Here is a 22,848-nt window from a genome sequence, read left to right on the forward strand (position 1 = left end):
TTTCTGTCACAAAGATATATTCAAATACGTTATGGCATTTTTAGTCATTGAAGTGTACTACAAGCTTCAAATTGTAGAGGTTCATTAGATGTTGCCATTCCCTTTGTGCCTCAGTTCAGTTCAGTCGCTCAGTCGTGTCTGACTCTTTGCAACTCAGTCTTTGTCTGACTGCAGCATACCAGGCCTCTCTGTCCATCACCAACTCCAAGAGTTTACTCAAACTCGTGTCCATTGAGTCAGTAAGGCCATCCAACCATCTCATCCTGTGTTGTCCCCGTCTCCTCCCGCCTTCAATCTTTCCCAGCATCAGGGTCTTTTCCAATGAGTCAGCTCTTCGCATCAGGTGCCCAAAGTATTGGAGTTTCAGCTTCAACATCAGTCCTTCCAATGAACATTCAGGACTGATTTCCTTTAGGATGGACTGGTTGGATCTCCTTGCAGTCCAAGGGACTCTCAAGCGTCTTCTCCAACACCACAGTTCAAAAGCATCAATTTTTCAGCACTCAGCCTTCTTTATAGTCCTACTCTTACATCTACACATGACTACTGGAAAAAGCCATAGCCTTGACTAGATGGACCTTTGTTGGCAAAGTAATGTCTCTGCTTTTTAATATGCCTTTGTACCTAGGTAATAATAAAAAATTATAGAGAAGTTACCATTTTCTATTAAATTTAAAAAACAGTTACTATTAAATCTAAATAATCAACAACTAAGTTTATTGACAGTGAATAATTTCCTAAGTTTAGCTACAGACCAATTTAAAAATTACTAAATTTAATGTTGATAACATTAAAGAAATATTTTAAAATCAAAATAATATACATTTTTTGTCAGTTTAACAAATAAACTATCTACCGGGGAAAGTAAGCCAGCCTATCCAAGTGTATACTATGTTTTATATAGAATTAGAATATTATTTAATTTATAGGTTGGGTGTCAAAGCCAATTATATTTTAAAGGTTGTTGACTCCCCTCTATCAGTGTAGGTGATTGACAATTGAGTATGTATGGATTATAGCATTTTTATCACATTTTCTCTTTTAAAGGAGTCATGTATATATTCTATACTCTGAGAACTGTGGAATAGAGAAATTTCATGCCTAAGAACACTGAAGCTTCTCTATTCCTATTCTTATTAGAGAATTCTCTATTCCTATTCTTATCCTCAATTGAAACTGCAGTATAGTCTTGTAGAATTAGCTTTCAACTGAAATAGAACTGAGGAAGCACCTCAGGGAAATCTAAAAATTCAGCAGAAGAAGGGCAGAAGTGATCTAGGAAGTATTGAATACATGTTCCTGATCCAAATTACAGGAGTAACAGAACCAGTTTTATGTTGAATTTTAATTGCTAAATTTGAGAAAGGAATAATTTAAAGTTTATTTCTAAAAGAAATAATATCCAGAGAGCAACAAAATATTTCTGCTCTGAAATTGAGGGGAAATGTTTAAAATATTTCAGAAATAGACTTTTTTGAGAAATTAGCAGTGCTCACTTTTTGTACAATAGCTTCTTAGATACACTGGTTTATTCTATTTTACTATCTGTAGTTTTTTTACTGATAGGTAAAACTTAAAGTTTTGTGAGATAACTGGTAATATTCCAGACTGATTTTTGAAAACATATTGCAGTCAATATGACAAAAATAAATTTAATTAATCCAATATTTCTTAATTTTGTAAACAGGAGTAAGCTATTGCAACTGTAACCACAAGATGCTAGGTAGGCAATGGTGAAGACTGGCAGGAACATGACTATAGAACATTGATGCGGGCTTATATTTTAAACTGAAATGGGAATACAGGTACAAGAGCAAATACTCTCAGGTGGGGAATGGAGAAGTGTTTGGAAAGCAGTAAAGAGGAGAGCATGATTAAATTGAGCCTGGGCAGATGATTCAGGGTTGTGTCACAAGGACACCTAAGGACACACAGGAAGGTCAGTAAGAAAAAGTACTAATAAATAAGATAAAAGAGAAGAAAACAAAATATTTCATTGCCTTAGAGCATACACTGAGAAAGCTTGGATTTACAAGCCATGATGCCATTAGTCTGTAGGCAAGACTACATTTGCATTTTTTCTTATAACCATTGAGAATGTACTGATTTTTTTTTTTTTTCAGTTTGAGGCACAACATGATTACAAATGTTTAAGAAATCTGATGTGAGGGGAATGGTGAGGTGGATGAATTGAGAGAGGAGGAAAATAGAGATAAAGAGATTAGGTAAGTGATGCTGAACACCTTGGAACATTTAAAAAACAAGCAACCTTCTTGTCAGTATGGAATGACTGGGATGCTGTCACTAACTTATCAGAACTTTGCCATATTCTTTTAGGCAGACTATGTTAATTTTATTCACTTCTATTAATGTATCAACAGATTTGGATAGTGTGAGTCACACAGTGGGTTTTTAGAAAATGGATAATGAGTCCATAATAATAAATGAATAAGCTGCAAATCAAAAGCACAACATTTATTATGGTCCTTAAGGACACTCATCATTTCTCATGAAGTTTTACTGAATGCTTAGTAGTCCAGGTCTTCAAAGAAGGTCACATTGCTGGATGCCACCTTTCCGTGCACTTTTAAATGTCCACTGCATAGACAGAGCCTAGAAATAACAAGACAGCAGGAATGATTGGGACAGTCATGAGTGATAGTTCAAGGAAGTGTTTGGAGCCTTTCTCAGGACATGGGATGTAGGCATTGTCTAAAACATCTTGAAAATTTCTTGAAGAAGTTCCTGAAAAAGTATCGACAATAAGTTTCCTCCTAGTAAGGCATCAACACATGAAGTTTCAATCACTAGCTAGTGATTCTCAGTTAACGGATAAGGGGCACAAGCTCACTGACAGAACTCTGCTGCCCACTGGGAGATTTCAAAAAGAGAAGCAGAAAGTTAATGAGAAAAGCCCTTTTGTTCAAAGTAGTCCATGCCTGTGGCCTCAGCTCCCAGAGCACTATTCACAGAGCCACTTGCTGGTTCACCCTTCCCCAGCAGTTCAGGGCAGGCACTTTTGATGTGTTTCTTGATTTACCTCCTGTTGCTTGCTCTTCAAAAGCTTGAGGATGGCTGAACTTTTATCTTAGAGACACTTGAGAACCTCAGTGCAGCAACATTTTGAATTTAGTGCTTGTCTTTGAAGTGTAGTGGCTTGTCCACATTAAAATTCTTGTCCCTAATAAACTTCTTTCCTGATGATCTTTCCTTCCAAGAAACCCTACATCTCTCAAACCTAGTTGAATTGAGAGGCCACAGGGTGAATCAGTCACCTTGACAAAATGTTTCCCACTTTTCCTCATTGCAAGAGGTACCACTGCTATTTACCTTTGGCATCCAAACATAAAACACAGGCAACGTATGTTGCTTCACCTCTTTCTGTTTTCCATATTGTTAAGTTCTCCTTTTAAATATACCGCGTGTCTGTCTATCCTTCCTATTTACTCCTAAATGTGTGGATATGAGTCAGTTTGTACTTGAAAGTAGAATAATGTGGCCAGGAAGTTAAGAGCTAAGAAGTGATGCAGGTCTAATTCCCTACTCAAGCTTGTGCAAGATTCCAAGGTGTCCCTACACATTGCATTAATAGAGAAGGGATGCTTCTGTACCAATAGATAATAATCTGACATTATTCCTCTTCATTCATGGTGATCACTTCATAGACTACTACTGAGCACCTGCTTACCCAGTTTCGTGGGTTAAGGGTGGATGATAAGAACTGGAAAAAAGCACATTGTAAAACAAGCAAGGTGGTACTTAAAATGTAAGATGAGAAAGTCATACCTAATGATATTAAGGAGTAAGTATACAATAAACATCATATTTTTCAAAATAAGATGAATATTTTGTGAGTAAAATGAATACCAGTTAGCCAAGGCCTTGGGATTATCTATGAATGTAAATGGGTACAAAATTTTCTTCCTTCTTTCCTTCATTTTTCCCTTCTTTCCTTTCTTCCTCCTTCCTTCCCTCCTTTACTCCCTCCTCTCCTCACCTTCTCCCTTCCTCCTTTAGTTTAAAGGATCCCTTTCTTTCCCTTCCTCCTTCACCCTCTCCTCTCTTCTTCTTCACCCTCTCCCTTTTCTGTCTTCTCTTCTCTTCCCTCACATCCCCTCGCCTTCTTTCTCCCTACTCTCCCTTTCTCAATAACACATGCACATGGTACAAAATGCAAAAGGTGTAAAGAATATGTCTAGTGAGAAAAGTTCCCTTTACATCCCAGTTACTCAGCAACCAATGAGTCCTCCCCAGAAGAAACAAGTATCGCCAGTTTTTTTTTTGCACCCTTACAAGACTTTCTGTGTATGTTCAGTTATATATGAATAAAATGAATTTATTTAAATATCACATTATAGAGTTGGGGAAAACAAGGATTTGAAAGAGTTAAATGAAAAACTTCAAGGTTATGCAGAAAGACATCAATGAAGTTGGGGATGAGCCCAGATTTTCTAATGTTTTTCTCTAGGCATTGTGCCATCTTAAAAATTTTTATCTTCTATATGCCAATATTTCTGCCTTTTGTATGGATGGGCATATTTCCAAGAGTTTTAAATTTGATTTTGTTTCAAAAGCTCACTGTAAGAATAAATGAATTTTATGAATCTCCTTTGTATGCACTATTTTGACCTAAACTAGGAGGGGTGTGAGTTTACGGCTCTTTCTGTATTTTGAAAAGGATAGTAAGTAAGTATTAGTCTCTCAGCTGTGTCCAACTCTTTATGACCCCGTAGATTGTAGCCTATGGGGCTCCTCTGTCCATGGAATTCTCCAGGCAAGAATATTGGAATGGATATCCATTAGCTTCTCCAGGGGATCTTCCCGACCCAGGGACTGAACCCACGTCTCTCACATTTCAGGCACATTCTTTACCATCTGAGCCAACCAGGGAAGACCTTTGAAGAAGATACTTAAAATCATTACCCTTAGAATTGAGAGTCTTTACTTCTTTCAGGATCATAGAATCCTTCCTGAAATTAAAAAACAAACAAAAATCATACATAATAAATTTCCAATAAGAAAATATTATAGTAAATTTCCAATAGTTTAAATTTTAGATGTCTTGAATTAAATTTAGTTTAAAATATATTTCTTCAACTCCACATCTCAGATATCTACTTGAATAAATTTTCTCAGTTCCATAGGTCCTAGGGCTCTTCTTGAGAGATTGCTTTTGCCAACATATTTCCGCTATATAGGACGGCAAAGAATGACTGCCATAAGGGATGAGCATGAATCAGTGCTATTCCTTACTAGCACCTTTAAACATCAGGTCTCCAGGAAAAAAAAAAATAGCAGTGAATATTAGTTCAGGAGAGAAACTATAGAAACTGAAATACTTTATGCTATCTGTTCCAAATATGTGAAAATTTCTCCTTCATGTTAAGAAGAAAATGGCAGAAGTATTTGTATTTTTTCATATCTGATATGAAAAGTTGCTGCCCTCTGATAGCATGTATTAGTTTTCCTAAACATTTCTGACTGTATCTAGTTATGTTCTTTACTTCCATCTCTTTTGACTCTTTTTTTTTTTTTTTGGTTGTCTTCATGTACGTGCTAACTCTGATTTGCCTTTGAACTACAGATAAAAGCAGAAACTATATTCTTGGACAAGCGACAGTGTAAGAGGAAATATACAGTTATTTTTTCCTCATTGTCACCATCTTGCTTTTTTCCTCATTGGACAAGATTAAGTCAGATAAGACTATACAAGTACATATATATATGATTCCACTTAGATAAAATTCTAGAAACTGGAAACTAATCTAGAAACAGAATGCAGACCAGTAGTTTCCTGGGGATGATGAGAGGATAGAGTGGGAAAGAATTACAGGTGTGAGGAAAATTTTAGGGTGAAAATGTAGATTGTCTTGATTTTGTTGTGTTTCAAGAGTTTATACGTATGACAAAACTCATCAAATGCTTTAAATATGTAAAGTTTAATATATTTCACTTATATATTAATAAAGCTATAAAATGAAAAAAATAATAAAATGACTATAATACCTGTTTTTCATTTCAAAGGACTTATTTATTCAACAAACATTTAATCGGCATCAATAAAGAAGATAAAATTATAGCTAAGATATATTCCTCTCATCAAGGAAATTAGAGCAGGGTAAGGAAGCAGGAAAAATTGGAACATTCTTTGACCCCATATTAAAAAAAGAAAGAAAAAACTTGAAGTAATTTAAAGAGGTAAATGTAAGATGGAATAGCATAAAAGTCATAGTGGAAAATATAGGAAGAATGCTATTTTACATAAATCATAGAAATATACTTTTTGGATCTGTCCCCTGAAGTGAAGGAAATAAAAGCAAAAATAAACAAACAAAACCTAATTCAAGTTAAACACCTTTTGCACAGCAAAGGAAGCCATCAACAAAATGAGAAGACAACCTACTGAATGGGAAAAATATTTCCAAATGATATGACTGATAAGGGATTTATATCCAACATATATAAACAGCCTGTACAACTCAATATCAAGAAAACAAGAAACCCAATTAAAAAATGAGTGTAAGATCTGGATAATTTTTCCAAAGAGAAAATGTAAACAACAAACAGTCATATGAAAAGATGCTCAATATCACTGACCATCAGGGAAATGCATATCAAAGCCACAATGAGATGTTACCTCACACCTATCAGAATGGCTGACATCAAAAAGAACACAAATAAGAAATATTTTCAAGGATATAAAGAGAGAGAACCATGGTACACTGTTGATGGGAATGTAAATTGTTGTGGTCACTGTGGAAAACAGAATGGCCCTTCTCAAAAATTAAAAATAGAATTACAATTCCACTCCTGGGTATACATCACACACACACACACACACACACACACATGCACACAAGCCAAAACCACTAATTCAAAAAGGTACATACATCCCAATATTCATTGCATCATAATTTATAATTACTAAGATATAGAAGCAATCAAGATGTATCCATTAGCAGATAAATGGGTAAAGAAATGCATATATATGTACACACACACACACACACACACACACACATATAGGCTTCCCAGGTGGTGCTAGTGGTAAAGAACCCACCTGCCAATGCAGGAGACATAAGAGACGTGGATTTAATCACTGGGTCAGGAAGTTCCCCTGGAGAAAGTCATGGCAACTCATTCCTGTATTGCCTGAGGAATCTCATGGACAGAGAAGCCTATGGGCTACAGTCCATGGGGTCGCAAAGAGTCAGATACAACTGAGTGACTAACTCTTCATGTCACAAAATAAACCTTAACAAATACATTTATGTTTTTTCACAAATAACAAATATTTTTGAAAATATGATAGATGAAAAGTGTTACTGTTTTTAATTTTAATTTGCCTTCCCATTATGAATCATATAAGGTATTTTCTCATACATTTGAAAATTACCTATGCTTTTCTCTATATCAAACTTTCATATTCTCTGCCTATTTTTAAATAGTTTCTTAGCTATTTTCTCATTGATTTGAAGAAAATTTGATTGAGTTTTAAATATGTTTTCTGAGTTTGTCATTTTTTTAATATGAATTATAGTGAGTTTTTTAACATAGTAAAGAAACTAATGTAAGATTCTTATATTGAGAACCAAAAATAAAATACAGGAAATATTGATATGAAAACAGAGCTTTGCTGAGAGGCCAAAAATACCCTAATGACACTAATGATAAAAAGGAAGAACGTAATAAAATAAGCATGCCCTAACAATTTCCAAGTGCATTCTAAAGCCTAAGTTGCCTAATCAATATTACAGAAAATTAATGAGTAGCGTGAAGAAAGACACTGACAAGCTTGTTCTTCAAGAACACGTAACAACTATTTTAAACCTGCACTGTTCTATATTTTGCCAAAAATTAATGAAAATATTATGATCTCTGATCACAGAGTATATATACAAAATGGAGAATAGCCAGGTAAGAAACAATGGAATTTGATGAGTATCGAGATGGAAAAGACACTGGATGTGATGCGATGAGAATGGGTATCTAACCCATATTTAGGAAGTGATGATATAACATATTTTTTGAGATCTAAAGGGCAATTATATAAGATCAAGTGATGTATTAAGGGCATAGAGTTGGATGAATGAAGTTATTATAAAGACAGAGTAAGAAAATGTACAAAAATCCCTGAAGATTAAATGAAGTATTTTTCATTCAGGGGTATGAAGACAGCTCTATCTAAATGGATGTATAGATGATACCAGGACAGACAAAAGTTAAAAAGGAATAAGCAATGACCAAATCATCTAGGACTTCACAAATTTTATAAGATGTTTATACTTCATTCTGAAGATAATGGGGAAGAAGTGCAAGTTAGAAATATGATTTGCATATGATAATATCCTTAATTAATATATTAAAGATCATTTAGAAGCTTTCTTTTTGAGCTTTATTCAACTGATTAAATGATCTCCTAATAATGATCAGGTCTATTCTCTTTTACCCACACCTACTTGCCCATGCCACTATTCACCTATGAAACAATTGCAATAGTTTTGTTGACAGTGGCTCTTCACATATTCTATTTTTTTCTGTATAAAATACTTTTGTTGTTGTTCAGTTACTAAATCATTTCCAACTCTTTGTGATCCCATGGACTGCAGCAGGCCAGGCTTCCCTGTCTTTCACCATCTCCCAGAGTTTGCTTAAACTCATGTCCATTGAATTGGTGATACTATCCAATCATCTTGTCCTCTGTCATCCCCTTCTCCCCATGCCTTCAATCTTTTGCAGCATCAGGATCTTTTCCAATGGGTTGGCTTTTTGCATTAGGTGGCCAAAGTATTGGAGCTTCAGCTTTAGCATCAGTTCTTCTGATAAATATTCAGGGTTTATTTCCTTTAGGATTGACTGGCTTGATCTCCTTGCAATCCAAGGGACTCTCAAAAGTCTTCTCTAGCACCACAATTTGAAAGCATCAATTCTTTGACCCTCAGTCTTCTTTATGGTCCAACATCTATACATGACTACAGGGAAAACCATAGCTTTGACTATACGTACATTTGTTGGCAAAGTGATGTCTCTGCTCTTTAAAATATCCTAGTTTATCCCATTTAACCCTTTCTTCTGTTATCCTTCCTAACAATTTGCATTCCCTTACTTGGATTATTGTTTTAATTGAATATCTTTTCCAGTAAAATATGCATTTTCTCAAGCAAAGACTGTGTCTGTTTTATTAATTATGGCACTTAGTACTCAACTAATTGATGGTGAGTTCAATTTTGAATATTAGTTTCATGTGTCTGTAGAATATCCATGAACAGTTGTACAATAAGAAGGGGCAGAAGTTCTGCAATTATGAAAAGGCAAATAGAGAAAGAAGTATTAACAGTAAAGGGCTAACAGAGATTTTAAAGGAGATTTTGTGGAACAGGAATAGAAGAGGCACTAGAATATTGTGCATGTCTTAGTCCCCATTTCACATGTGTTCCATCCACCTTTTCTATAAGCTATTTCTACTGCTGCCACAACTAGCTCTGGAAAGTATCACCTGACAGCATCTCAGCTCAGCTCAGGTACACATACTCCTCTCTTCCTTTCTGTCCTAAGACTTCTCTGAGTAGGGAGAATGGACTGCCTGCGGGAATGCTCAGCTCTTAGAGGAATGAACTGAAAGTTCAACCAAGTTATACTTTATAGGACAGTCCTTGTGTAAGAGGAGACTGTCCCTGGACTCATGGATAGACTGTCTCTTCTATCATCTGACTGTGACAATTTTGAGATTTCTTTTTCTTGAGTACCTCAAAAGATGTTATGATTCCTGCTAATGTGCTCAAAGGTCTGAACAGCTAAATGCTGTATCATCATACTGGCTTTTTTTCACTCCCTGCTGAGCTCACCCCAGCCTCTTATTCCTGTTCCCCAAGATTCTGTCCCAAACTGAACTATCTACATGCAAGCCCAATGTCTGCTTTCTGGAGAAAACTCAAACTAACATTTAAGTTATAAATAAAAAAGCTAAAGTAAACTCATTTGGAGTACTCAGAAAGTAAGAAAATTAGGAATGTAGAGTCATAGAGATAATAATATTGGCACTCAGGAAGGATGAGAATGTTAAAATTCAAATGGTGCTGAGAGGGACAGTAAGATATGCAAAAAACTTTCTATAAAATTTAGTTGCAAGAAGCTTTAAGAGAACTGGCAGCTTTAAGAGAACAATCTTGGTAGAATGCAGCAGGGGGAAATCTGACTATTATGAATTAAGAGAGATAAAGAGGTAAATAAGTGGATGATGTAATTGTTGATGGGGTTTTTTTTTTTTTCTGTAAAAAATTCACTGGGAAAAATTAAGAGATGAAGACAAGACTCAGAAAATGATAAATGTGGAGAAGAGTCAATAAAGGCCACAATACAGATTTCTGTTAACAGAAAAGGAATACTGCAAATATAATAAAATATATTGGATAATATATGTGATATATACATAGAATAGAAACCAGTTTAAATTGAGGAGGGTGCTGAATTTTTTTCTTGAAGGTATCTACCTAGAAACTGTAAATTTAATGGAAAGATATGTTTGCCCAGATATAGTCTGACTAAATAAAATCTAAATAATCTGAATGCTATATAGTAAACATTCTAAAAGTAGTGCTCCTAAGAAATAATTTCAAAGCAATAATTTGGTAGAATATAAAGTGGAAAAATTAAAGGGGTAAGAGATATAATATCTTAAAACAAGAAAACTTATAAAATACCAATAAGCTCATCAAGAAATATTTATGGCTAATACTAAAAATAGTACAAGGCAAGATATTTAATAAATAAAGTATTTGAATAAAAGGAGAGATATACCATAATCAAGGAAAAATTACAAAGGTGAAAAAGAAAGTGATCCTCTTTTAAAACAGTCATAAATGTAAATGTAACTGCAAAGGCAATCACAAAGGAAGTTTGGGGGAACTTGATAATATGATTGTAAAATATATCTATTAAATAAATTGAATGAGAATAGTCAAGAAAGAACTGAAAGTTGTAATAAAATGGCATGTCACATTTTTAAAAGTACTAAGCCTTTGACTGTGTGGATCACAATAAACTGTGGAAAATTCTGAAAGACATGGGAATACCAGACCACCTGACCTGCCTCTTGAGAAACCTATATGCAGATCAGGAAGCAACAGTTAGAACTGGACATGGAACAGACTGGTTCCAAATAGGAAAAGGAGTACGTCAAGGCTGTATTTTGTCACCCTGCTTATTTAACATATATGCAGAGTACATCGTGAGAAACGCTGGGCTGGAGGAAGCACAAGCTGGAATCAAGATTGCTGGGAGAAATATCAATAACCTCAGATATGCAGATGACACCACTCTTATGGAGGAAAGTGAAGAAGAACTAAAGAGCCTCTTGATGAAAGTGAAAGAGGAGAGTGAAAAAGTTGGCTTAAAGCTCAACATTCAGAAAACTAAGATCATGGCATCTGGTCCCATCACTTCACGGGAAATAGATGGGGAACAGTGGAAACAGTGGCTGACTTTATTTTTCTGGGCTCCAAAATCACTGCAGATAGTGATTGCAGCAATGAAATTAAAAAAAGCTTACTCCTTGGAAGGAAAGTTATAACCAACCTAGACAGCATATTAAAAAGCAGAAACATTACTTTGCCAACAAAGTTCCATCTAGTCTAGGTTATGGTTTTTCCAGTGGTCATGTATGGATGTGAGAGTTGGACTGTGAAGAAAGCTGAGCACCGAAGAATTGATGCTTTTGAAGTGTGTTGTTGGAGAAGACGCTTGAGAGTCCCTTGGACTGCAAGGAGATCCAACCAGTCCATCCTAAAGGAGATCAGTCCTGAATATTCATTGGAAGGACTGATGTTGAAGCTAAAACTCCAATACTTTGGCCACCTGATGTGAAGAACTGACTCATTGGAAAGGACCCTGATGCTGGGAAAGACTGAGGGCAGGAGGAGAAGGGGAACACAGAGGATGAGATGGTTGGATGGCATCACCGACTTGATGGACATGGGTTTGGGTGGACTCTGGGAGTTGGTGATGGACAGGGAGGCCTGGCGTGCTGCAGTTCATGGGGTCGCAAAGAGTCAGACACGACTGAGTGACTGAACTGATAGCCTTCTAATATTTAAAGCTATATTGTATTCAAGCAACAATAGAGTTTAATTAATGAAAAAAATGTGTAAGTCTCACACAAAGGCAAAGGGAAACGTCAGCATTTATATAGTAATAAAGATAGAATTTGAAATTAATAGGAAATGGACAGGTTACTCAGATAATGATGTTAGGATCATTGGTTACTATTTTTAGTTAAAAATAAAATCTAATATTTTCATTAAGAAATAAAAATAAATTCTAGGTATATTCAGTATAAACATAAAAATGTAACCTGTAAACATCCCAGATGAAACTATGGATAGATTTGTAAATTAGAGATAGTAAAGACTCTCAAAACATGATACCAAAGATAAAGACTATAATTAAAAATTCCAATAGAAGTGATTACGTTAGGTAGTTAGAATAGGAAAAAGGAGTCCAGAATGCCAGTGGCTAAAAGGCAAAGAAGGGAAAAAAAGCCCACGAAAATAGAACAAAGGAAGGTCCAGGGACCTGAGTGAGGACCTCAGGTAAAACAAACAGCACTCCTGGCTAGCCCAATTTACATAGGGCAGGCCCAGGGGGAAGAGAAAAAACATATAAAAAGAGGAGCCAAAGGGCCAGGGATTTCTGTCTCTTCACTTCTTTTGGGTCCTCATGCTCTCACACCTTGAGGATGTATTTTCCTTTACTTTCTAAATAAAACTGAGCTGTAACACAGAGTTGTAACACTGGTCTGTCCAAGGACTGTAACACTGGTCCGTCACTTCAAATTTTTGTTGTGATGAGACAGAACTGAGGAAATTACACACTCCCCCATCAGTTAGATTAAAATATTAAATTGAAAAATTGCATTGAAAACCTTATGCAGTTGAAAGGCTCATCAGTTCCAAGGAGTTGTTCTTTTTAATATACAAAGACTTTTAAAATAGTAATAACAAGAGCAATTGCAATACATAACTATATATGTGTGGTTTGTGTGTTACATGCTACTTAACTAATGATCTAGATGGTGGGATCACCTTGTAATTTAGGTTTCTTTGTGCTTTTTTCTATTTTCCTAATTTTCTTTCCTGACATGTTATTTTCTATACACAATACAATGTGTTAATAAAATTAAAAGTAATATCTTGGGTAGTTTCCAAAAATTATTCTCTTCCAGCAATTATGGATAGAGAGATGGATTGGATAAATACTGAATATAAAACAGCAAGGCTGTGCTTATTTGACTAATGTTACTATGGTATATCCCCATGGAAGCCTGGGGGTATAGTTTACTTACAAGATAATAATAAACTCTTTGCACTTGGGAATGCTTAGGAAACATAACTTTTTCTCAAAGGCTTATACTCCTCTTAGTTACCAGGTATTCCATATATACCTCCCTGGTCAAGCAGTGCCAGAGCAAGTGCCCAAGGTATGTGCCACATAATGCCCCATTCACTTGCGTGTTAATGCCTGGACAGTATACCTGCAAGAGAAGAATGTTGCATTCTTAACATAAAGAGCCATTCTAGGACTTTGATAATGACTTTAAATATACTACATATCTATATATAGATATATATCTCTCTATATATATATCTTACCCTACATATATATATATATGTAGGTCTTGCCCTACAGTATAAATTATATAACAAAATGTAGACTCTACTGCATATACTTAGAGTATGATAGTGAGCATCCTAATAATCACCACACACTATTTTGTCATTATTTCTTTACTCCTCTTGTAGTCTTAACATTTGTATGCAGTCTTACATAATTTAATTTAGGTTTGTTTCTTTTTGACCTTTATAAAACTAAGATCATTTGTATAGTCGTTTTAGGTCCTGGTTTGTCATTCAATTTTATGTTGGTAAGTTTTAGCTACTATTTTTGGATATAACTCATTTTCACTGTTGAAAGGTAGTTCTGGGTTGAAAGTAACTGTTTATTTACCTCCTGTACTATTGATGACCATGTGGGTTATTCCCAACATTAAGCTATCACTACTTATGCTGTGAAAATTGTGTACAAGGACCCTGGAGCACACACAAATGCTTGGGTCATATGATATGCTCACATAATCTCACTGCATAGTGGCAAGTTGTTTTCAGATTTGTAACTAAAGCCACACTGTTAGTATGATCTACATCTTTAACATAAGTTGGTAAACAATGCTAAAGTGGTGGGTGTGCAGGTATGCTGTATCATAGTTACAATTTCTATTATTAATTCTGTTAACTACCTTTTCTTATATTTATTGTTCATTTAGATTCCTCTTTCATAAAGTGCTAGGTCAGTCTGTTACCCATTTTTTTCTATCAGTTTTGTTCATTTATAGGAGTTTGTTGTTGATTATTTTTAAAAATTTTAGTCTGGATATAAAAATGTGTTAGTTATATGTGTTGCACATATCTTCTCTCATTCTGTGGCTTTCAATTTCATTCTTTTATATTGTGTTTTGGTGAGCAAGAGTTCTTAATTTTAGATGATTTACTTTATTGGTGTTTTCTGTTAGTATTTGTATCTTATCTAATAAAAATCCTTTGTTACTCCAAGGTAACAAACAAGTTTTCTACATTAACTTCTAAATATTTTTCAATTTTGCCTTTCACATTTAGGTTTATAATACAACTGGGAATGCTTTTGTACACGGTATGTGGGAAGTGTTGATTTTGTTGTTTTGTGTTTTTTCTAAACAATGAATTGCAGTCTTATGTGGCCACTGATATCTGTATGCTATTAGCTTAGTGATCAGTTTATTTTCTTCAGTTTCCTTAAAGACATGGAGCCAAGAAGAAAAAGAAAAAAACAAAAAAACAAAAACAGAGAGAGAGAAAGAAAAACTTTCCCAGTCTCTACAGATTGGCTCAATCTTGATTCTTCTCTTCAACACTGAAGTCAGACTTTTCAAAACTCTGTCTTAGACTTACTTCCTATTTGTGTGGACCCTAAGGCCAGTCAGTGGTAAAAACTTTTTCTGAACATACATTCAGCCCTGTTTATGCACATGAACTTCTCCATTCCCTAATATATGAGTGAGCTTTCAAAAGTCCTTATTCTTTCACAAATCTCTTTTCCCAAAGTCTTACCTTTCAGGCCTTTCTCTGGAAATCTATTTCTTGTCCTGGTATTTCTTCCCCTAAGCTGCTGCAGCCAGAGTTTTTGCCTTCACGCGCTTCTAGCAAAAACCACCAGGGAAGCCACCTCAGTCCTAGGAACACTTCAAGTCAGATTAAACAAAGACAAGCCATTATGCCAGTCCTTGAGGGTATCACCAGGTAGCTCGAAACAGACAACTTCAATTCCTTGAGAGTAGATTTCCATATTGCTCCCTCTGGCACTAACAATCTGCCCTAGTATGCATGGACTGCTATTTACTGGCTGCCACTAATCTCACAAGTGGGAGAAAGTGGGAAGGGAATTTAAAATGCCATTATGATCTCATACCACAATGAAGCAGCTTCATTCTTCCTTCAGCTTTCTCATGATTGTTGTAAATTTTTGCCTAATTCCAGAATTCCAAAAAAGGTTGATTCTGATAGTTTTTCCTATATTATTAGTCTTTTTGGAGTGGGAAGGTCTTAGCTTTGGGGTTACCTCCTCCTCCATTTTCAATGATGTCACTCCTACCCAGTTTTCATTTATAATGTTTTCATTATAATTCAACTCAAAATATTTCCTAATTATTTTTATAATTTTTCCTTTGACCAAGGATGTACTTAGAAATGTATTTCTTAATTTCAAAATGTTTGAGTATTTTCTAATCATCTTTAAAATTTTTTTCTTGATAATTATCAGACCAGTAAACATATGAATTTAAAATCCTGAATTTTTTGTGATTGGCTTTATTACTTACGATGTGATAAAATTTATGTGTTTAATATATGATTAAAAAGTGTATTTTTCCATTTTGGGGTAGAGTGTTCAACATAGGTCCATTGAGTTAAGTTTGGTTTGTTTATCTATGTGTTAAGGGGAGTGGGTAATTTCCTCGGTTCTGTCTTGTCACAATAAAAATTTGAAACAACAGACATTAAAGCCCTCAATGCGTCACAGCTCTCTGACAGTCCGTATTACAGTTCTCAGACAGATCAGTTTTATTTAGAAAATAAAGGAAAATACATCCTCGAGGTGTGAGGGCATGTTGACCCAAAAGACGTGAAGAGAAGAGAGAGAGAAAGAGGAAAAGAGAGAGAGAGAGAATGGGGGAAGAGAGAGAGAGACCCCCAGCCCCTTGGCTCCTCTTTTTATGTTTTTTTTCCTCCCCCTGGGCCTGCCCTATGTAAATTGGGCTAACCAGAAATGCTGTTTTTTCTACCTGAGGTCCTCACTCAGGTCCTCAGACCTTCCTTTGTTCTGTTTTCAAGGGCTTTTCCCTTCTTTGTCTTTTAGCCACCACCATTCTGGACTCCTTTTTCCTATTCTACCTAACATTCCACCCTCAAGAGATGGGAGGCCCAATTCTTTGGGAATAGGGGCATTGAGGTCTTTCTGGCTACTTGCTGCTGAACTGGAACAGCAAGGGGTATTGGGCTTCCCCCCTTGATAGTCTCAGGCCTGAGTCCTTATAGCAGTGTCCATCTAAGAGTGAGTGATATTTTCCATGGTTGGCTGTAGTTTTATATATCCTGTTGAACTGGAACTGCATGTTGTAGCTTGTTGACCTGGGCAGAGACAAAACATGTTAGATAATTGATAATACATGGGACAATCATAAGCAGCATCAATATGGCACAACAAGGACTAGTAGGGGCATTAGCCAACTCCAAATTCCCATCACCAAGATGGCTCAAGTCTCTCCTTGTTTGGGGATCAGAAGATCTATCTCCTGTCTCTTTTGGAGTACAACCCCTGCCAAGCTGTGATGGCTCTTTAGAGATGTCCTGAGAAATCTTATCCCCAGAAACTAGATTTTGGGGGTGCTCATTAGAATGGTACTCATTTGTAGTTCTGAATAGGTATCTGAGAGCTCCCAGAGGCTCACAGGTGTATTGAGTGTCCTCTTCTGTTTTCCTCCACAGCTTGACTCATGAGTAGTGAATCCAGGAGTCATGTCCTGGCACCTGGTCTGCTGTGGGGGTAGAAAGTATTACAAGGTAGGGGCCCTTCCATGTGGGCTGGAGTTGAGCCTTTGGGGACCCATCTTTCCAGACTTTAATTAGGACTTGAGTCCCTGAAGCATATCGTGGTAACTCCTCAGAATTTTTTAGGTCCTGGTTCACACCCCATAAGCATATATCCTGTTGGAATTGCCCAATGGCCATGGTGTGAGGCTCTGGATTGAGGAAGAAGTCATTGACATAAACAAAAGGTCTCCCATATAGCATCTCATAAAGACTAAGATCAACCTGTTCCTTAGGGGCAATACGGGTGTGGAGGAGAGCTATTGGTAAAGCCTCCTTCCATCCCAGAGAGGTCTCCTGGGTTATCTTTCTTATCGCTGATTTTAAGAATTGGTTGTCTCTTTTTACTTTTCCTGAAGACTGAGGCCTCCAGGCACAATGGAGATAATAAGTAATGCCCAATGTTTTAGAGACCCCTTGGGTGACCTTAGAAATAAACGATGTTCCATTGTCACTTTGTAATGACCTGGGCAGACCAAATCTCAGAATGATTACATGTAGCAGTTTTACCATTTCCTCAGCCCTCTCAGTCTGGGTGGGAAGCCTTCAATCCATCCTGTGAATGTATCTATCATGACTAATAGGTGTTTATACCCTCGAGAAACTGGCATCTGGGTGAAGTCCATCTGCCAGTCCTCTCCTTTTGTTTATGTCAATGGCCTCTTCCTAGATCCAGAGGCTCAGAGCCTCCAGTCTTATACCATGACTATGGGGCAATTCTTGGGTAGGTCCCATGTTGTTGGATGGGCTGGACTGGGGTCTTTGAACTCCTTGGGGGTTGTTTAATTGGCCAGTGGGACAAGAGGAGACCACTTGCCTTATAGTCATTTGGAGGACCTTCAGAAAGGTCATCTGAAGGACCTTTCTAGTAATCTTTGGAGGGCCTTTTCCTCTAAATGAGTGGTGGCATGAGTGGAGTTAACCAACTTCCAATGGAGGTTCCCAGGCAGAAAAAGGAGTCTCTGCTTTTGGAACCACCCCATATGATCTTCTTGAAAGCTCTCACTCTTAGCTTTAAGATTCTCATCTTCAGTATATGAAGGAGTTTCTGGCAAATTAGTCTGTAGAACGAAGGTGGTAATCCCTATTAGGTTATTGTTCTGTAATGCTGCTCTCTTAGCTGCATGATCAGCTGCTTGGTTCCCTCGTGCCACTTCCGTGCTCCCTTTTTGGTGTCCTTCACAGTGGGAGACTGAAACCTCAGCGGGCAGATGGACTGCCTCCAAGAGTCTAAGAATTTGATTACCATATTTGATTGGGGACCTTCAGGTGGTCAAGTGGCCCCTTTCTTTCCAAATATCAGCATGTACATGTAGCACCAGAAAGGCATACTTGGAGTCAGTGTAAATGGCTACTCTTTCTCCTTTTCCCAGCTCTAAAGCTCTAGTCAGGGCTATGAGCTCAGTTATTTGGGCTGAAATTGGAGAAGGCAATGGCACCCCACTCCAGTACTCTTGCCTGAAAAATCCCATGGATGGAGGAGCCTGGTAGGCTGCAGTCCATGCAGTCACGAAGAGTCGGACATGACTGAGCGACTTCACTTTCACTTTTCACTTTTATGCATTGGAGAAGGAAATGGCAACCCACTCCAGTGTTCTTGCCTGGAGTATCCCAGGGATGGGGTTGCACAGAGTCGGACACGACTGAAGTGACTTAGCAGTAGTAGCAGCAACCTGGTGGCAAAGGCTTAGCCTCTATGGTCTCAAAATTGGAGACTACTGCATATCCAGCTCTTCTTTTTCCATCCAGGACAAAGCTGCTTCCACCAGTGTACCAGATTTCCTTAGGACTGGTCAGAGGATCTTCCGACAATTCCTCTCGGGGTTTTGTCCAATGGTCCAAGGTTTCTAGGCAAGAGTGAGGGAGAGAGCCCTCCGGGGTAGGCAGGAAGATGGCTGGGTTAAGAACCTCACAAGGGGATATAGTGAGGCCTGGATTTTCCATAAGCACTGCTTGATATCTAAGGTTTCTTTGATCAGACATCCATAAATGGCCTCTCCCATTTAGGAGTTGTTTCACTTGGCGGCTGGTAAAAATAGTTAGTTTGCCCCCCCAAAGAGAGTTTTAAAGCATCTTCTATCAGGATTGCAATAGCTGAAAGATTTCAAAGGCAAGGAGGCCAGCCTTGGGTGGTTGGGTTGAGCCTCTTGGATAAGTAAGCTACAGGCTGGGGCTCAGATCCCATCCTTTGAGTTAACACTACCAAGGCTATTCCTTCTCTTTCATGGACATAAAGTTGGAAAGCTTTTTCTGGGTCTGGCAACCTCAAGGCAGGTGCTTGAGTTAAGGCTTGTTTCAGTGTAGCCTCTGCCTTCTTTTGAGGAGTTCCCCACATCAGTGGGATTGAATCATCCTGTCCCTTTAAGCTTTCAAATAAGGGCTGGGCAATTAGACCATAGTTGGGTGTCCAGATTCTACAATACCCAGTTACCCCCAGGAAAGCTCGCAATTGTTTTCGAGTCGTGGTGGAGGGCAACTGGTATCCAATCAGAGGACAGCCTCCTGGACCCCTGTGTAATCTGAACTCCCAGATTGTCTCGACCATCTGTACTTTAGCACGGGAGACTTTATGTCCCCTCTCTGCCAAAAAGTTTAGAACCTGAATTGCATGTTATTGGGAATTTTTCTCATCTGGAGAGCAGATAAGTAGGTCGTCTACATATTGTAATATTTTCCCATTAGGTCCCAGGTTCAGATCTAGGAGATCCAGCTAAGGGCCTGTCCAAACAGGTGGGGGCTATCTCTGAACCCCTGAGGTAATACTGTCCAAGTCACCTGTTGGTGTTTTTCTCCTGGGGCCTCCCACTCGAAGGCAAAAAAATATTGGGATTCTTTAGCCAGTGGCATGCAAAAAAATGCATCTTTGAGATCCAAGACCGTAAACCACTTGGCACTGGGTGGGATTTCTCCCAGGATTACATAGGGACTGGGTACTGTGGGATGGAGGGGGACTACAGCTTCATTATGATCCAGAGATTTTGAACCATTTGCCAGGTTTCGTCCTTTTTCTTTACTGAGAGGGTCGGCGTGTTACATGGTGAATTTGGGGGGGTACAATAGCCCACAAGCAAAGAATTTATTTATTAAAGGCTGTAGTCCCTCCTGAGACTCTCTTCTGAGGGGATATTGTTTCCAGTTAGGAAACTGAGTGGGATCTCGGAGGATAATGATGACCAGTTCAGCTTGGTGGTCTCATCCAGGAGTCCCCTGGTCCCACACCTGGGGGTTAATTTTGCCCATAGTTTTTGGTCCCTCTCTATTGGAGAGGGTGTAATGGCTTCTTCAGTAGTAACCAGAAGTTGTAGGGCTCTAGGGGCTGAAAAGCTTCCCATCACAAGTGTGGTCCCCAGTTTAGTGAGTATATCTCGTCCCATTAAGGGAGTAGGACATTCAGAGACCACCAGAAACCAGTGGGAAAATATTTGTCCAGCCCAGCAACAAATAAGTTCTCAGATGAATCTTTTAGTAGTTGTTTTTCACAAAGTGGTACAGGTTTGGGAGGAGAAGGTTCCAGAGTAGGAGATCAAGACAGCATAGGTCTTGATCTCCAAGAAATTAAGAAATTCCCAGACCTACCTGCCACATCTAGTTGCACCCTTGGCTCCAGCCCTGTGATGGTTATCTGTGACAGGCAGGCTGGCTGGAGGAGGCTGCTTCAGTCCTGTTGAACCATCGTGAAGGAAGGCTTGGCGCCTGACCTTGAGGCTCTTGGGTCCTCAGGGCAGATTGCCGCCCAGTGTCCCAGCTGATGGCATTTATAGCAAGCAGTTTTAGGAGACTTGTCATGGTTTGGACACTCTTTGGCCCAGTGCCCCGCCTGTGTACATATTAGGCATTTGCCTCATGCCTTGTCCCTTTAAGGACTTGGGGTTTGCCATATGACTTCCCTGGAGGGTGGCCAGCATCTGGGCATGCCTGTCTCTTTCCTTTTCTCCCTCTCCTGGGCCTTGGCCTCCCTCTCCTGTTCTCTGTTATAAAAGGTATTGGTGGCTGTCTGGACCATCTCATCTACAAGAGGAAGCAGGGTCCTGCTGTTGCAGCTGTTGTAACTTTATTCTGATATCTGATGCACATTGGGAAGGAATGCGTCCTTTAAAATCACCTGTCCCTCATAAGAGTCTAAATCCAGATTGGTAAACTTTCGGAGGGCCTCTTTTAGCCTTTCCAGAAAGTCAATGGGGTTCTCGTTGGGCTCCTGAGTTATCGCTGAGACCGGGCATAGCTGATTACTTTTTGCTGGACTGCTTTCAGCCCTGCCTTCACACAGATTAGAAAATGATCCCTTTCTCAGATGTGTTCAGGGTCATTATAATTCCAATTAAGATCTGAGGAGGGGACTGCAGTTTCCCCCACTGGGGGACATGTAAAGCCCCATTGCATACCTTCAGGCTTCTTTTAAGACCCTAGTATGCTCAGGGTCAGATAAAGTTTGACTAAATATGACCATGATGTCCTTCCACGTCAAGTCAAAGGCCAAGGTAATGTGTAGGAATGTATCTATATATTTGCCTGGGTCATCTGTATAGCTTCCCAGGTCTTGTTTGACCTGTCTTAGTTCTAAGAGGGAGAGGGGCTTATGGACCCTGGTTGGTCCAAATTCCCCTTCAGTTTCAGCTAAGTGACATACTTGAGCTGGCTTTTGTGGAGGGGGTGCTCCCAGATATGAGGGCACATTTGGATACAAGTAAGGAGCACCAGGCAACTCGGGAGCTATGGGAGGCTCCAGTCTCTTCAGGGTCATGGGAGGTGAGCCTTCACAGGGGGTTCCTTCTCTTGGTTGTCTGTGCCTAACACCATTTGCCTAGTAGGCTCACTTTTAGGACATACAACAGTCCCATACTTAAGAAAGAGTTCCTTCATATCTCTTGTGAAAGTGGCTCAGTTGTGTCCAACTCTTTGCGACCCCATGAACTATAGAGTCCATGGAATTTTCCAGGCCAGAATACTGGGGTGAGTAGTCTTTCCCTTCTCCAGGGTATCTTCTCAACCCAGGGATCGAACCCAGGTCTCCTGCATTCAGGCGGATTCTTTACCAGCTGAGCCACAAGGGAAGCCCAAGTATACTGGAGTGGGTAGCCTATCCCTTCTCCAGGGGACCTTCCTGATCCAGGAATTGAACCAGGGTCTCCTGCATTGCAGACTCTTTACCAACTGAGCTATGAGTATCTCTTAGTCGGAAGAAAATTTGGACATAGGGGATCTCTGTCCATTTCCCTTGTCTTTTGCAGAATAATTCTAGCTGCAGGATGGTATTGTAATTTAAACTCTCATCCTCAGGCCAATGTTCTTCGTCCCCTTGAGGATACTGTGGCCACGCAGTGGCACAAAAGAATTTTAAGTGACTTCTCCTTAGAGTTAGAGGATTGAACAGCTTCCAGTTATCAAGGATGCATCTCAAAGGTGTCTGCCAGGAAGTGGGTTGGTTATTTCCCACCTGAAAGATAGTCATGACAGGGAGGAAAAGAAAAAGAAAAAACTAATAGGCCTCCTTCAATTTCCATGGGTGGACTTCCTTAGGGGAGAGTATTTCTGAACCTTATCCTACCCAGTACTGTTGCAACCTGAAGCCAGGTGTCCCCAGGTCAGGGTGCAGATCCCGAGGCAGGCTGAGGTGTGACAATCTCCTAGAGATCGAATCCCAGGGCAGGTGGAGGTAGGTCGGCCTCCTGAGAATTGG

Source organism: Cervus canadensis, chromosome 14, assembly GCF_019320065.1.
Source record: "Cervus canadensis isolate Bull #8, Minnesota chromosome 14, ASM1932006v1, whole genome shotgun sequence".
NCBI classification, from domain to species: Eukaryota; Metazoa; Chordata; class Mammalia; order Artiodactyla; family Cervidae; genus Cervus; species Cervus canadensis.